Source organism: Chiloscyllium plagiosum, chromosome 11 (assembly GCF_004010195.1).
Source record: "Chiloscyllium plagiosum isolate BGI_BamShark_2017 chromosome 11, ASM401019v2, whole genome shotgun sequence".
In the NCBI taxonomy this organism is placed as follows: Eukaryota; Metazoa; Chordata; class Chondrichthyes; order Orectolobiformes; family Hemiscylliidae; genus Chiloscyllium; species Chiloscyllium plagiosum.
In genome coordinates, this window is record NC_057720.1 from 74,724,637 (window position 1) to 74,739,869 (window position 15,233).

The 15,233-nt window shown below is 42.9% G+C and overlaps 1 long non-coding RNA gene across 1 annotated transcript in view; it reads right to left on the reverse strand.

The window, feature by feature from the left end:
* Positions 1-6,609: 6,609 nt before the first annotated feature.
* LOC122554575 overlaps positions 6,610-15,233 on the reverse strand; it is a 19,364-nt gene continuing 10,740 nt past the window's right edge. Inside the window, exon 4 of the long non-coding RNA XR_006313030.1 lies at positions 6,610-6,821. This is a non-coding gene — a long non-coding RNA (uncharacterized LOC122554575). The remainder of the gene's footprint in view (positions 6,822-15,233) is intronic.

The following is a 15,233-nucleotide window of genomic DNA, read 5'->3' on the forward strand; positions in this document are numbered from 1 at the left end:
ATGAGAAAAGCTTGTAATAGGAGACGCAGAGTGTGGCAACTCTATTTCTGTCTCCATAGAGAATGCCAGACCTGTTGAGTTTCTCCATCATTCTCTGCATTTGTGTCAGATTTCCAGCATCTGCAGTATTTGGAACATAAGAATATAAGAATTATTACCCCTCCTATTACATTTTGCCATTATTTAACAGGATGCTTATATTTTAAGTATGCTCAGTGGCCTCATGTAATGCCATGTAGGTAAATATCGGACCTCTCATGTCAGATCTTACTGAAATGGTGCGTGTGATGTTTCGCACTGTGGCACTCACAGCCATAATTATATTTGAAATTGTTCTTCCCCAACCACTGTGGCCCCATGTGCTAGAATGTTCATGCCCTGCACTGACTTAGTTGAGTGATGTCCAGTGATGACAGAAATCAAGAGTGGATAACAGCTCAACAAGGGCAATCAGACAGACTTTTTAAAAACCCAAAAAACTGTGGATGCTGGAAATCAGAAACAAAATCATAAACTGGTGACAAAAACACATTAAAGAAGGATCACTGGACCCAAAGCATTAACTCTCTTTCTCTCCACTGATACTGCCAGACTGCTGCATTTCCCAGCAATTTCTGTTTGTGCAATTAGAAAGATATCTGACTCATCTAAGATTTTATTAAACGTTGGGAGCAGAAGCTGGGGCCATGAGATTTATGAATAGAGAAAGAACCATAGGAATGGCAAAAGATGAAACAGGCTGAATTGTAAACCAGGTACGGAAAGTGAAGTAACAAGAAAGAAATACTCATTGGAATAAGAGGGGGAGAAATGATACTGAAAGGAAATAAAAGAAAATAAAACTTTAAATTGATCATTTTAAAAACCCCGCACATCATTTTACTACCTTTAGCAATGAGACTTAACAATTTTGATGTCACTCTTTCTGGAGCAGAAACCTTAAGTAGTCTTCTAAGAAAATAATTTTCTAGTTTAAAGGATACTTACTGTACTGAGTAGCAGCTATAATGTTCTGAAGTGAGTCTGAACTTGTACTGACTCCACAAACATTGCTTGAAAGTCATGGGGAGTGAGATCAAGCTGCTGTTTTCTGAAGGCTAACATCCAGCAACTTGCAACATTTCTTGACTCATGGGTTACCTTTTCTTCATTACTGGGTTACCTACATGCTAATGATGGTAGTTGCATTAAACTCACTGTTATTTCTCTGGCATATTCTGGCCCTTTGATTCACAAAGGAAAAGGAGCAGTAGCTAGACAGGGTACTGAGATTCTTTCCCCAAAATCCACCATGCCACTGATTATGGTGTCCATCTGAACCTCCAAGTAAAATTCTACAGCATTCATAACTACAACAGGCTTCATTCCATTGATGACTACATGTGGATAAGCAAAAACATAAGATTCTGTCCATTCAGATATAGACCTGCATTGTGAGTATGTGTTTCCGTGCTTGCTTCAGTTTGAGGTGAAAGGCCAAGATCATTTTCTGCAGCCTTGAGTAATGAGACCTAGTCAGTGCCAAAAACAGATGAGACAGCCACAGTGAGGTCCATGCTAGCAGATTGATAATAAAACATATGGCTGGCATTTCAAATCTCTGCTTGAGATACCTCAATGAGCACTGACTTGCCACACTGTCCTGCTCAAGTTGTCTGCCTCCATACCCCTTCCTCTCCTTTAAAATGGTCCATTAACGCATCTCAAAGATCAGGAGTGTGGTGCAGGAAAAGCACAGTAGGTCAGGCAGCATCCAGGGAGCAGGAAAATTGACGTTTCGGGCAAAAGCCCTTCATCAGGAATGATGCTGGGAGCCTCGGAGATGGAGAGGCTCAGAGATGATTTTCCTGCTCCCCAGATGCTGCCTGACCTGCTGTGCCTTTCCAGCACCACACTCTTGACTCTAATCTCCAGCATCTGCAGTACTCACTTTCCCCAACATCTCAAAGATCAGTCTTCCATTTTCTCCTTACAGGATTTGGTGTTAAATTCAATGTCCAGCTGGGCTCCTGTGAAGCACATTGGTACATTTCACTGCATTAAACATCCTTGAAAATGCATTTGCATAGCACCACAACCTCAGCCTAATAATGGAGGGGCGAAAGCTTACAATCAAAGCTAAATCAGGGCAATGAATATGCTGATACTGAAGCACTTCAGTAGGCGGGAAATGAAAAATGCAAGACTTCCATTTACACTCAAAAATTGATTGACTAATAATACATGTTAATCCAGGAAGCTAATTCTAGTGTTAACCCTAACATTATGAGCAAATGTGTGACAGCACTGTGGCTAGTTTGTTTTAGTTGTTTGATTCTGCATGGTCTAACAAGTGAAGGGTGTGTTAGGTATTGAAGCCAGGCAGCAGCTTGTTGTATTTGTTGTTTTCCCTGGATTACTGTTGACATAAACTCTAGGTTTCACACACCCTACTGACAGTAAGCCTCAACTTCCTGTGACAAATATCACATCTGAGGCAGTTATCAGGAATCTGAAAGGATTTTCTGCTACACTGAGCTTCTATTATCAGAAAGTTCAAGACGATAGGGATTGCTTCAAGTGCCTCCCTGCTGCTTGACCTATTGGAGGAGGCGTGAAGGAAAGATGGGACTGCTAGAGATGTCAGAGGCCACAATAGGCATATTATTATCAGACCTGTTGTTGTGTCATTCACTGCAACCACAGGCTTATTTACCTGGCAATAATTGAAGAGGTTGAGATTCAGCAGGGAGTTAATTGTAGCCCTGAGACAGTGGGGAGGCATCTATCGGCATCATGAAACCAACATTAAAGCAGTGGAACCAAACACTGAATTAGTGCACATTAAATACTTCAAGCACACCAGCCACAGGGTTCTTGACCTGTCTTGTCCACCCACTACACTTCAAATCAACAAACAGACATACAAGCAATGCTGGGGAGCTTCACAAGCATTAAAACATGCACAGCAGTGGGGTTGATATTTCTCACAGGATTGCTGCCCATCCCTTAATTGCTTTTGAACGGAATCACCTGCTGGTGCCATTTCAGATGGCAGTTAAGAGATCCACTGCTTGGCTCTGAGGGAGCTGGACTCTGCATGTGTAAATGAAGGGCGACTTGGTGACGGGATACCTACCTCTGTGGAGCTTTTTCATTTTTCTTCTTGGTAATTGCACTGGAAAGTGTGGTGGAGAGCTTTCGTCTTATACTGTGCATGTCCTGGGAGCATAGAGATACCCACAGGGCTATTCAGAAAAAAAAAGAAAAAAAAAGAAAGAAAAAAAAGGAAAAAAAGAAAAGAAAAAAAAATAAACAGGAGTGCCAGGAAAAAAAAGAGATCCACTGCTGTGGATCTGGAGCCATATGGACCTAGGATCTAGGATCAGAGACACCATTCAACCCATCAAGTCTACTCTGCTAATCAATGAGATCATAGCTGATCTGATCATCCTCAATTTCATTTCCCTATCTTTTCCCCACAACTCTTGATTTCCTTAATGATTAAAAATCTCCCAGAGTATTGAATAGATGAAATGACTCAGTGTAACCAACCCTTTGTGTGAAGAATTCCACAGATCCACTATCTTCTGAAAGGAAAAGAATCCTCCTCATCTCTGTGAAATGTACAAACCCTTAATTTGAGATCATGCCCCTGGTTGAGGGTCTCCTACAAGGGGATACAACTTATTCTCATCTAACTTCTCAAGCCACCTATATTTCAATAAAGTTGCTTCACATTCTTCTCAATTTCAATGAATACAGGCCCAACCCTACTCAATCTTTCCTCCTAAGAAAATCCGTCCATACCTGGTATCAGCCAAGTGAACCTTCTCTGGACCGCCTCCAATGTCAGTATACCTTTCCTTAGATAGGGTAGGTTGCTTCACCATCTCCTGCTGACCCTGTCTGACAGATATACATCCTTCAGATCCCCAGCCAACTTATTCAAAACTTGAAAGGGCTTGGAAAAGATTTACAAGGATGTTGACAGGGTTGGAGGATTTGAGCTATGTGGAGAAGTTGAATAGGCTGGGGCTGTTTTCCCTGGAGCATCAGAGGCTGAGGGGTAACCTTATAGAGGTTTACAAAATCATGAGGGGCATGGATAGGGTAAATAAATGAAGTCTCTTCCCTGGGGTGGGAGAGGCCAGAACTAGAGGGCATAGGTTTAGGGTGAGAGGGGAAAGATATAAAAGAGACCTGAGGGGCAACCTTTTCATGCAGAGGGTGATATGTGTCTGGAATGAGCTACCAGAGGAAGTGGTGGAGGCTGCTACGATTGCAACATTTGAAAAGGCATCTGGATGGGTAGGTGAATACGAAGGTTTCGGAGGGATATGATCCAGGTGCTGGCAGGTGAGACTTGATTAGGTTGGGATATCTGGTCAGCATGGACGAGTTGGACTGAAGGGTCTGTTTCTGTGCTGTACATTTCTATGACTTTATGACTCTATTCAGTAGTGCTACAACTTAGGTACTCTTTGTAATAGATTTTGGTACAACTGGTCTCTGAGCATAGATCCCCAGTTTGTACAAGTCTAAATGGGACACCTGCAAACATTATAGCTCCAGGTAAGGAGGGAGAAACTGGCTCCCCTTCTTTGTTCGAAGTCCTTGGCTTTGTTTGGTTGCAACAAGTTTAGCTTAAAGTAAGGAATCCCGAGTCTTCTGAATACCTTTACCAGTTCCGATGTATTTATGTTTTAAATGGAACCAATGTAACCATGCTTTATTGGTATAAGGAAAGGACAAATTTATTAGTTCTTAAACCATGATGGAAAATTAAAAGAAAGCATACACAGGTTAGAAATGAAGAAACTCATAACATTTAGAAAAAAATCAACTTTTGGCTTGTCTGTGAGGAATACATAGGGAAATGCTGTTGCCTTTAAGTTGTGTGGTTCCATAGCACTGACCTCAGCAGTAGGGCTTTTGTTCTGGAGCTGTTTGGTTCTGCAATTTAGCTGAAGGGAGTTGTCCAGTTTCCTTTTTGACAGTAGCTTTGCTGACTTGTGACTTGCTTCCATCAATCAGTGAAAGAGAGAGACTTTTTCTTTTATCTGCATGCACAAGAGTACCTAATGGACATTTTTTTTTTTAGCCATGATCTTCACAGCATACATCAGCTCCATAGATTTAGAACATCAGACTTGCACATCAAAACCTGGGTGGCAGTGGGTTTTTAAACCCCTTTTCTTGAGTCTTCCTGGAAATGTTTCTTATGCGTAAGCTGTATTCTTTGAGACATCACTGGTTTCAGCTAAGGCAGTAAATGAGTCTTCATTATCTCTGCAACACAGGGGATTACAACTCAAGCTTTGCATTGTATCTCTTCTTCTGGCGTGTCTGTGTCTGAAATTCCTTGACACACTTGCCAAAGTCCAGTGTGACTGAATGTCATCTATACAGAAATTCCCCAGTCACAGAATTACATTCTCAGAACTTACATTTCCAGTTGTCTTTCTTTAAAATCTTAATTAAGAGTTCAAAATGTTCATAAGCAATTTGGGATTGTGAAACATTGTTATGACAAAATGGATGTGCTTCTTTCCAGTGTTGTTCAAGATGATGTTGAGGAAGAATGGTCGATGGTAATCAATACAGGACTTCCTTGGCCAAATTTGATTCCATGCCATGAAGACCGTGGAGTTAATATTGAGGGCTCCCTCCCATTGCCGCCACCATGGGAATAGTGAGGGAGGAGACAGGCATATTGTCTGTGAGGCATAATTTGGTCAGGTTGCTGCTCATTAGTCTGTGGGACAGCTCTCTCAGCTGCTGCATGAAATCCGGGTGAGAAGATGCTTGCCGGCCAAATGTCAATGTCAGGCAGTCCTTCCTTGTCCTTTCCATAATGGTTTAATAAACTGCGTTATTTTCTCAGCCATTTCAGAATCAGTGGGTCTGGAGTCGCTCATAGGCCAGGCAAGGTAAGGGCAACCGATTCACTCTGAGGAGTATTAGTACAACACAGGATTGATACATTCATGGTATGTGATACCTTCATGGTCACCCATACTGGGGCTAGTTTTTTTATTCCAGCTTTCTACTGTTCAGTGAATTTAAATTCTGTCTCTGGGCCACCCGGACGAACCAACCCAATCACCCTGTAGCACAGCATTTCAACTCCCCCTCCCACTCCACCGAGGATATGCAGGTCATTGGACTCATCCACCGCCAAACCACAACAACGCGACGGTCGGAGGAGCGTCTTATCTTCCGACTGGGAACCCTCCAACCACAGGGGATGAACTTGGACTTCACCAGTTTCTTCATCCCCCCTCCCCCCACCTTGTCTCAGCCGAATCCCTCCAGCCCGGCACCGCCTTCCTGACCTGCAGTCTTCTTCTTGACCTCTCCGCCTCCACCCTACTCCGACCTATCACCCTCACCTTGACCTCTTTCCACCTATCACATTTCCAACGCCCCTCCTCCAAGTCCCTCCTCCCTACCTTTTATCTTCTCCTGCTGAACACTCTCTGCTCATTCCTGAAGAAGGGCATGTGCCCGAAACGTCGAATCTTCTGTTCCCTAGATGCTGCCTGACCTGCTGTGCTGTTCCAGCAATAAAGTTTCAGCTTTGATCTCCAGCGTCTGCAGACCTCACTTTCTCCTCAAATTCTGTCTTTGCCATGGCAGGATTTGAAATCATGTCTCAAAGCCACATGGCCAGGCCTTTCTAGAGCAATAACATAGTTATTATCTTAATCTAGCTGTAGCTCCTCACACTGTCAATATCTGAACTTGTGGCCATGTGCATGCAAATCACATGATGGTAAAGTGTCTTCTAACGTCACTCTTTCCTCCCATTGCCTGGCCAGGTTGCATCTCCTGGATGTCTGAAAGGAAAAGGATATGAGGTAATATTTTGAGGTGGACGGTGGTGGAAATAAATGAGTGAATGTTGTGGTTCTTTTGGTAGCATGCTGAAGTTGGATCCCCTGGGTTCAAGTCCCAAACTAGGCCTTAAGCACAAACATTAGGATAAATGGTGGGTCCACTGCCTTTATCATTTATATAAATGACTTGGACGTGAATATAAGAGGTAAGGTGAGTAAGTTTGTAGAACACACCAAAGTCGATGGATAGTAAAGAAAGCTATCTCAAGTGACAACAAGACCTTCACCAAATGGGCTGATATGGGCCGAGGAATGGCAGATGGCGTTTAAGTTAGATAGTGAGGTGTTGCATTTTATTAAGGTAAATCAGGCTAGGGTTTATGCAGTTAATAGTAGGGCCTTGGGGAAGGTGCATAGTTCCTTCGTGGAGGTGCAGGTAGACGGAGTGATGGAGAAGATTTTGAGGAAGGGTCCCTGGACACGAAACGTTAATTCTTCACAGATGCTGCCACACCTGCTGAGTTTTCCCAGCAACTTCTGTTTTTGTTTCCTATTTGCAGATCTTCAGTTCTTTCAATTTTTATTTGGTGAAGGTGGTGTTTGGCATACTTGCTTTCATTGGTCAGTGCACTAAATAAAGGAGTTAGGATGTCATTTTGCGGCTGTACAGGATATCGGTTTGGCCACTTCTGGGATCCTGCATTCAATTCTGGTGTCTGAGCAGTTTACCAGAAGGATGTTGTGAAACTTGAAAGGGTTCAGAAAAGATTTACAAGGATGTTACCAGGGTTGGAGGGTTTGAACTCTAGGGAGAGGCTGAATAGGATGGGGCTGTTTCCCCTGGAGCATCAGAGGCAGAGGGGTGACCTTATAGAGGTTTATAAAATCATGAAGGGCATGGAGAGGGTGAATAGACAATGTCTTATTTTTTCAGAGTAAAGGAGTCCAAAACTAGAGGGTATAGGTTTAAAGTGAGAGTGGAAAGATTTAAAAGGGACCCAAGGGGCAATTTTTCACACAGAGGGTGGTGTGTGCATGGAACAAGCTGCCAGAGCAGGTAGTGGAGGCTGGTACAACTATAACATTTAAAAGCATTTGGATGGGTATATGAACAGGAAGGGTTTAGAAGGATATGGGCCAAATGCTGTCAAATGAGACTAGGTCAGATTGGAATGTCTGGTTTCCATGCTATGTAATCTATGACTCTATCAAAACACATACTCCAGCGCATTACTGAAGGAGTGCTGCATCTTCCAGAGGAGATGTGAAACAAAGGCGTTGTCCACTCTCTCAGGTGGACAGGAAAATAATCAGAGTTGCTACTCTGAAACTGTTGCTAGGTGTCCTGGACAATATTTATTCCTGCATCAACATCATACAACCAGGTTATTTGGTAAGTATCACATTGCCCTCAGTGAGAGCCTGCTGTGGGCAAAGAGGATGAGGCCACTTTTCTATGTAACAATAGTGACTACACTTTAAAACAAATTCATTGACAAGTAAACACTTTGCAACACTTGGGGATCATGACAAGTGTTAAATAAATGCAAGCATTCTTTTCCTTTGCTTACACAATATGTAGCCTGCAAGTTTGGAGTGCGAGAGAGGGCATAGTGGTATGTGAGAAGCAAGCTCGCAATTTAGCATATGGTTACCGTTAATGTTTTCTAGTTCCACCATTAGCTGCAGTCTCAGCAATGGGAATCCCAATCATGTCCATCACCAGCTTCGCCATGGGGGTGAGTACATGCTGGCATAGTTTGTACTCTCTGGATCATTCCTGGTGCCTCTGGTTATGCTCTCCACTCTCATGCTAGGGACAATGTTAATGTCAGTGTGTGTTTGTTGTGTGTTCTGTTTAATGTGACTGTCATGGTTGAAGAGCTGGCAGTGTGTACAAAGCCTCTGAGATGTGGGTTTGCAGCTTAGGCCAGTGCTAATTTGTATGAGGGTGAGAGAAACATGTGCATGGGAGGTATGAGTCCTGAATGATAGAGATTGTTGACCAGTGGGCAATAGAGGTGTGGAAAATTAAGCAGGAGCTGCATGAAGCTGCTGGTGCGGCTCATCAGATCTGACATTGAAGGAGACATTCACTTACCTTGACTGCTGGCATGGGTTATTGAATTTCTTGCATCATTGGTTCCAAGTCCCCAGGATTTGATTCCTTGCATTCATCTCTATGCTCAAATTGACTGGAAGGACCACCGGAGAGATATCAGCCAAAGATTCTAACAAATCACTTGGCACCAGATGAACGATTGGTTTAGTCTGGTCACAAGGTGATAAATGGTTTTTGACTGTTGTGATAAAGGCTGCAGAAGGGCAACACAGCGTGTCATACACATCATGACTTTCTCAGACTGGCTGAACGTAATGAAGTCCTCAAAAGTAAGGTTGAGGCTTTATGACTGCACATACTTGCGCTGAGGGGAGAGGTTATTCCACGACCCTGTTGCATTAACAAGAATGAAGATCTGGAGTTTCAGATCGTAGGCAGCAAGCAACTACCATTCATCTCAGCTGGACAGTCTAAAACCTGGACAGGTAAACCTCAATGTGCCAAAAGAAAAGTGCAATGAGTTGGAGCGCACTAAACAGCGAGTGCTCCAGCGAGAACCTGGAGGAGTACAATGGATATATGGTGGCTCAGTGATTAGCACTGCTATCTCATAGCGCCAGGGACCCGGGTTTGATTCCAGACTCAGGCGACTGTCTGTAAGGAGTTTGCACATTCTCCCCGTGGTGCATGGGTTTCCTCCCACAGTCCGAAGACATGCAGATTAAGTGAATTGGCCATGCTAAATTGTCCATAGTGTTCAGGGATGTGTAGGTTAGGTGCATTAGTCAGGGGTAAATATCGAGTAATAGCGTAGGGGAATGGATCTGGGTGGGTTACTTGTGGGAGGCTCGGTGTGGACTTGCTGGCCTGTTTGCACACTGTAGTGATTCTACAATTTATTTAGAGATTTAGGGCATCTCCCTGGAGAATATCATGTCAAAGTTGATGGAAGTGCAAGATCACCTCAGCGTCTGTTGAGGAAGGTTCCAGCCATAGGCTAGCCTTAAAGACAAGTTGGAAAAGCTAGAAAAAAAAGGGAGCAATCGAAAAAGTTCCAGCTCCTTCTTGAATGGATTAGCGGCATGTTAGCAGAAAAACAATCTGAAAGCTGAGCGTTTCCATGTACAGAACAGAGTTAAATCCCTTCGCCACCCTAAAGCTAAATGATGATTATTGACAAGTGAAACTGGATGAACGCATCCACTTTTGATCTGCGTTTTTGGATACTTTTCACAAGATGCAGATGTTTGCTGCTGTTGTATTTTGGCACTTCCATGGTTTCAGAGTATCAATGCAGACAACACTAGATCAGTAGTGATCCTCACAGAGCGAAAGTTGTAATGGATGATCTGCTAGAATATGGATAAAGAAATACCATGAAGAAAGCTACTGCTGACTACAATCAAAATCCAAACCTTGACTTGTGGACCTGAAGGTGAACAAGAAAAAAATTGCAATTAAGAATAAGAAGTCAAGTATGTAGGCCATGTATAGACAGCAAAAGGTGTTCTCCTGGATCCCAGCGAAAGGTGGGGGAAAGCTGTAGCAGAAATTTGGCAACCTACAGATCGTCAACTTGTTGAATTAGTCAACTACTTCGCAAACTTCTTTCCCAATTTGACATTGGAGAGGGAATCATTACAACATTTTACTGGCAATGCTATACATAGGTACTGAGGTACAGAACAAGAAGAAGCATTTATTGACATCCAACCAATAGCTCCGGCAATGCTAGTGCTGAAATAGATATGAATGATGCAGTCACCCTAATTGGTTGCTCCAAGAAAATTGGTGGCATTTACATCCAGGATGTTAAACACCAATAGAATAACGCATTACATAAATTGTGAAAGTGTTCCTGGCCATTGGCTTTGCTTGTGAACATTTTCATCATACCTACTTGTAAGAGACAAAATGACAGTCCGGTCTGACTGCAAGCTACTTCAAAGCATTTCTCAAGTCACTACTATCGGTGGCTCAGTGGTTAGCACAGCTGCCTCACAGCACCAGCAACCTGGGTTCAGTGCCAGCCTCAGGTGACTGTCTGTGTGGAGCTTGCACGATCTCCCCAATCATGCAGGGGTTTTCCTCCCACAGTCCAAAGATGTGCAGGTTAGGTGAATTGGCCATGTTGAATTGCCCATAGTATGCAGGTTAAGTGGGTTAGCCAAGAAAAATACAGGGACAGAGTAGTCATGATTTGAATGATTCCTGATGAAAGACTTATGCCTGAAACGTCGATTCTTTCTACTCCTTGGATGCTGCCTGACCTGCTATGTCTTTCCAGTGCCACACTCATAACTCTGATCTCCAGCATCTGCAGTCCTCACTTTCTCTTAGGAGGGTGAATATGGACTTGATCAGTCAAATGGCCTGCTTCTACACTGTAGGGATCCAATGAACTCCAACAAAGTGCCTACAAAGATTGTTACTTTTTCATGACCAGATGGCATCTCTGTAACCATTCAAGCTATTGAGAGCAGCACTCCTGATCAAGACAGTGGAGGATGATATAATGGAGTGTGAAATTTTCCAGAACATACATGACACAACAGTTTGACATGCTGTGAAGTTGTCAGCCGAGCAGAGACATTGAGTAGAACAAGCACCTCGTTCAAATCAAGTGAACAATTCAACAAGATGTGTCTCTTGAGATGTTGCAAGAATTAATGATGAAAGGATGGTCTGAAATCATGTAGGATACATGTATTGCTATAAAGGGTGTACAGAGATGAATTGACAGTCCAAGATGCTATCTCGTACAAAGGAAATAGAGTCATTATCCCTCGAGAATTGGCAGAAGAGATGCTAAAGAACATCCTAAAAGGAGCCAGTGAAAGCTGCCAATGAATTGTGTCACATCTGAAGACAGTATGAACTATGTTGTACTGGCCAAATATGAGCAATGAAATCAAGGATCACATCAGTCAGTGCAGTAATGTCTACCAAGCCAGGCAGGTTAGAGAACGCGTGATTTGACAGTGATTTTCCATTTGGGATGCCAGGGATTGGGAATGAATACAGTCACGAGGGTCCATCTGTTGAACTTTCAGGAGGGATAAGGTCAGGTCTGACGGGTCAGTGGGCGATCACTATCAGAATGGGTAGTGGAGAAAACAGAAGCATTTAAGATAGTGGGGATAAAGGAGGTGTTACGAGGGAAACTGAAGTTGAATGGAGGGAGTTTGCAACAGCATTAGACGGCATGGTAGGCTATAAAAACAAGATTGGAAGTTGGTATTAATGACTCTGTGCATCACTGTTGGCTCCACAGGGGTAGCATTGAGGAGCAGGGTGGCCATCAGCAAGGTGTAGTGTTGTGGTTTGGGGGCAGGGTGGATGGTTGTAGATGAAGTTCAATGGGGTGGGTCTCCACCTTGGGTGTAGGGGAGGTGGGTGGTCGAAATGGGCTGCTGCGGTCAGGTAAGGGGACATAATAGGGGACATCAACACTTCTTGAGTGGGGGTGTACCTGGTGACCAGGTAGGACCTGGGTGCTGATGGTGCCCAGTGCAATCTGCAATGCCAACCACCACCTTTCCTTCTCGAGATGTGAGGTATTCCAAGATAACAGCTGGAGCAATGCCCAGGGTGGTCAGAGTCAGTGTCACTTTGTTGGACGAAAGTGTAGGACCTGTGTTGTTTGCTGGGTGTCTCTACACCGTAATGATAAAAACATGAAGTAGCCATCTGCAAAGAACAGCTACACTAGATTTGAAATCATTGCATTGCTCATTTCTTCTATATTCAGGGGTTGCTTAGTGGTCAGATACTGATCAAAAGCAAGTTGCTACGTGCCACTGCAAATTTAACCTGGGCATCTCAGTAACATTAAAGTTAGCAGCAATAATATGACAAAGAGGCCATGCTGTCTGAAAGAGAACCTCTAGTAGTTCTAGCTCCAAGAGTCCTGTGTGAGTCACAGAGGTTCGGGTCCTCATCTATCAGATAAGTGTAATGATCGTGCAGGATGCAGTGTGAGCTTCTCTCAGCTCCACATAAGGAAGTCTTGAACAATCTGCCTTGTTTCATAAATTTGTAATAGTTCAACATTGAAAATAAAGGGGTATTGCCTCTCAAAAAAATGGAAATAGTTGTATGCAATGCTTCAAATAGCGGTATGGTAACACTGAAAAATATGTGAATAATGTTACCATTTATATTCTTTCTGAAAGATGATAAAGCCTTCCCAATCATTGATTGATGGTAAGAGCAGTCCCACTTAACTTACTTCAACACAAATGTTGATATGTTCATAGCTAAGAATTTGTTTTTGTATCTTACAGACCCACAAGAAAAGTGGGTTTTGTTTAGTCCATGGGTGTTGTTGCAGAGGGCAGACTTCCTACAGATATCGGAGATGTGTTGCTGGAAAAGCGCAGCAGGTCAGGCAGCATCCAGGGAACATAAGCCCGAAACATCGATTCTCCTGTTCCCTGGATGCTGCCTGACCTGCTGCGCTTTTCCAGCAACATATCTCCGGCTCTGATCTCCAGCATCTGCAGACCTCACTTTCTCCTTCCTACAGATATCCACAACCAGCTGATGAAGGAGCAGCAGTCCGAAAGCTAGTGCTTCCAAATAAACCTGTTGGACTATGACCTGGTGTTGTGTGATTTTTAACTACTGATATCAGCTAACTCAAAAATGAAACCAGCAACCCTCCTGTTCTGTCTCGTTCCTGAACCAGTGGTACCTTTATCATTTTGAAAAAATGTACATTGCAACGAAATAAATTAACCCATGCTCCCGGGTGGAAACACTAATGGAGTAACCTTTGAGAATCAGTTCAATCCCTAATGATTGCTTCTTTCCCTGCAGCATTTTAAATTCACATTAATTTTTTAAAAAGTTTCATCGATGAATGTCAAAAGATGTATACATTGCTATCACAAGTTCAAGGCCTAAATCAAGATCGAAAATAACTTGCAAATAACACAGCACCATCCTTAATTGTTATAAAGAACCATAGAAATGTATACCTGCAGTAAATAAATATGCACAATCTCCATGGCTGAAAGGAGTTTTATAATTCTCAGACAAACCAAGATTTCCCAACATTATTAACGTGCTACGCTCTGTTTGTCTGACGGTGTTGACCAGCAAGCTTAACTGTTCCCACAGATTAACTTCCTTCAATTTTATCATATTGTAGAAACCCAACAACTTCTGCTTCACTAAACTGGACAATTCCTTTTTAAAACAAAAAAAGGACTTCAGGCCCTCTATTTGGTATAAAACATGTGCATTCATTAACATTTTCCAGGGGTCAAAGATGACTCACAGCAGGATGTAACCTTAACATAGCATTGGTTTAGGACAGAGCGTGTCAACTGTTCATGTCTCCTGCCTTGTGCAGCCATTCGGAGGATTATTTTTGGATGATGATTAAACTCCCTGGTCGTGGGATTGTTCATAAAAGCAGTTCAGAAATTGCTTCAGATTAATCAGTATTGGCATATACTTTCGTCAATTCGTACAGAATAACACATCTGCTGTTAAAGCACTCAAAATTCCTTGGTCAGGTGCTGCTGCTACTATATTTAGCCTCAGGCAAGAGGACAGGATGCGTTTTTACAAACAGAAGTTCAAGGTTCAGACTTGAAGTGTCAAGGACTGTCATGGCAGCTGGAAGCAGTTTTGATTTTGGAGAATATGATGGGCCGATCCAATTAATTAGGATTTTGGGAAAGTCTGCTCTGTTGCTGCACCATGAAATTTGTTTTGTAAAATCTGATTTACTGAAAATAATCAGTCAAAAGTAGAAACAGTGATCAACTTATAAACTTGAAAAAACAACACATTAAATCAAACGAGCAGGCTGTGGGCGTTAACAAAGCATTGTTGTAAAAATATACTAACACCACCCTGGACAATCAAAGTAAACATGCAATAGAAAAGTAGCATTCTATTAAACAGGTTCTGGTTACTTCACTGGGAACATAGAACATAGAAGAATACAGCGCAGTACAGGCCCTTCGGCCCTCGATGTTGCGCTGTTCCAAGCCCACCTAACCTACACTAGCCCACTCTCCTCCATATGCCTATCCAATGCCCGCTTAAATGCCCATAATGAGGGAGAGTCCACCACTGCTACTGGCAGGGCATTCCATGAACTCACGACTCGCTAAGTAAAGAACCTACCCCTAACATCTGTCCTATACCTACCCCCCCTTAATTTAAAGCTATGCCCCCTTGTAATAGCTGACTCCATAAGTGGAAAAAGATTCTCACTGTCGACCCTATCTAAACCCCTAATCATCTTATACACCTCTATCAAGTCACCCCTAAACCTTCTTTTCTCCAATCAAAACAACCCCAAGTGCCTCAGCCTTACCTCATACGATCTT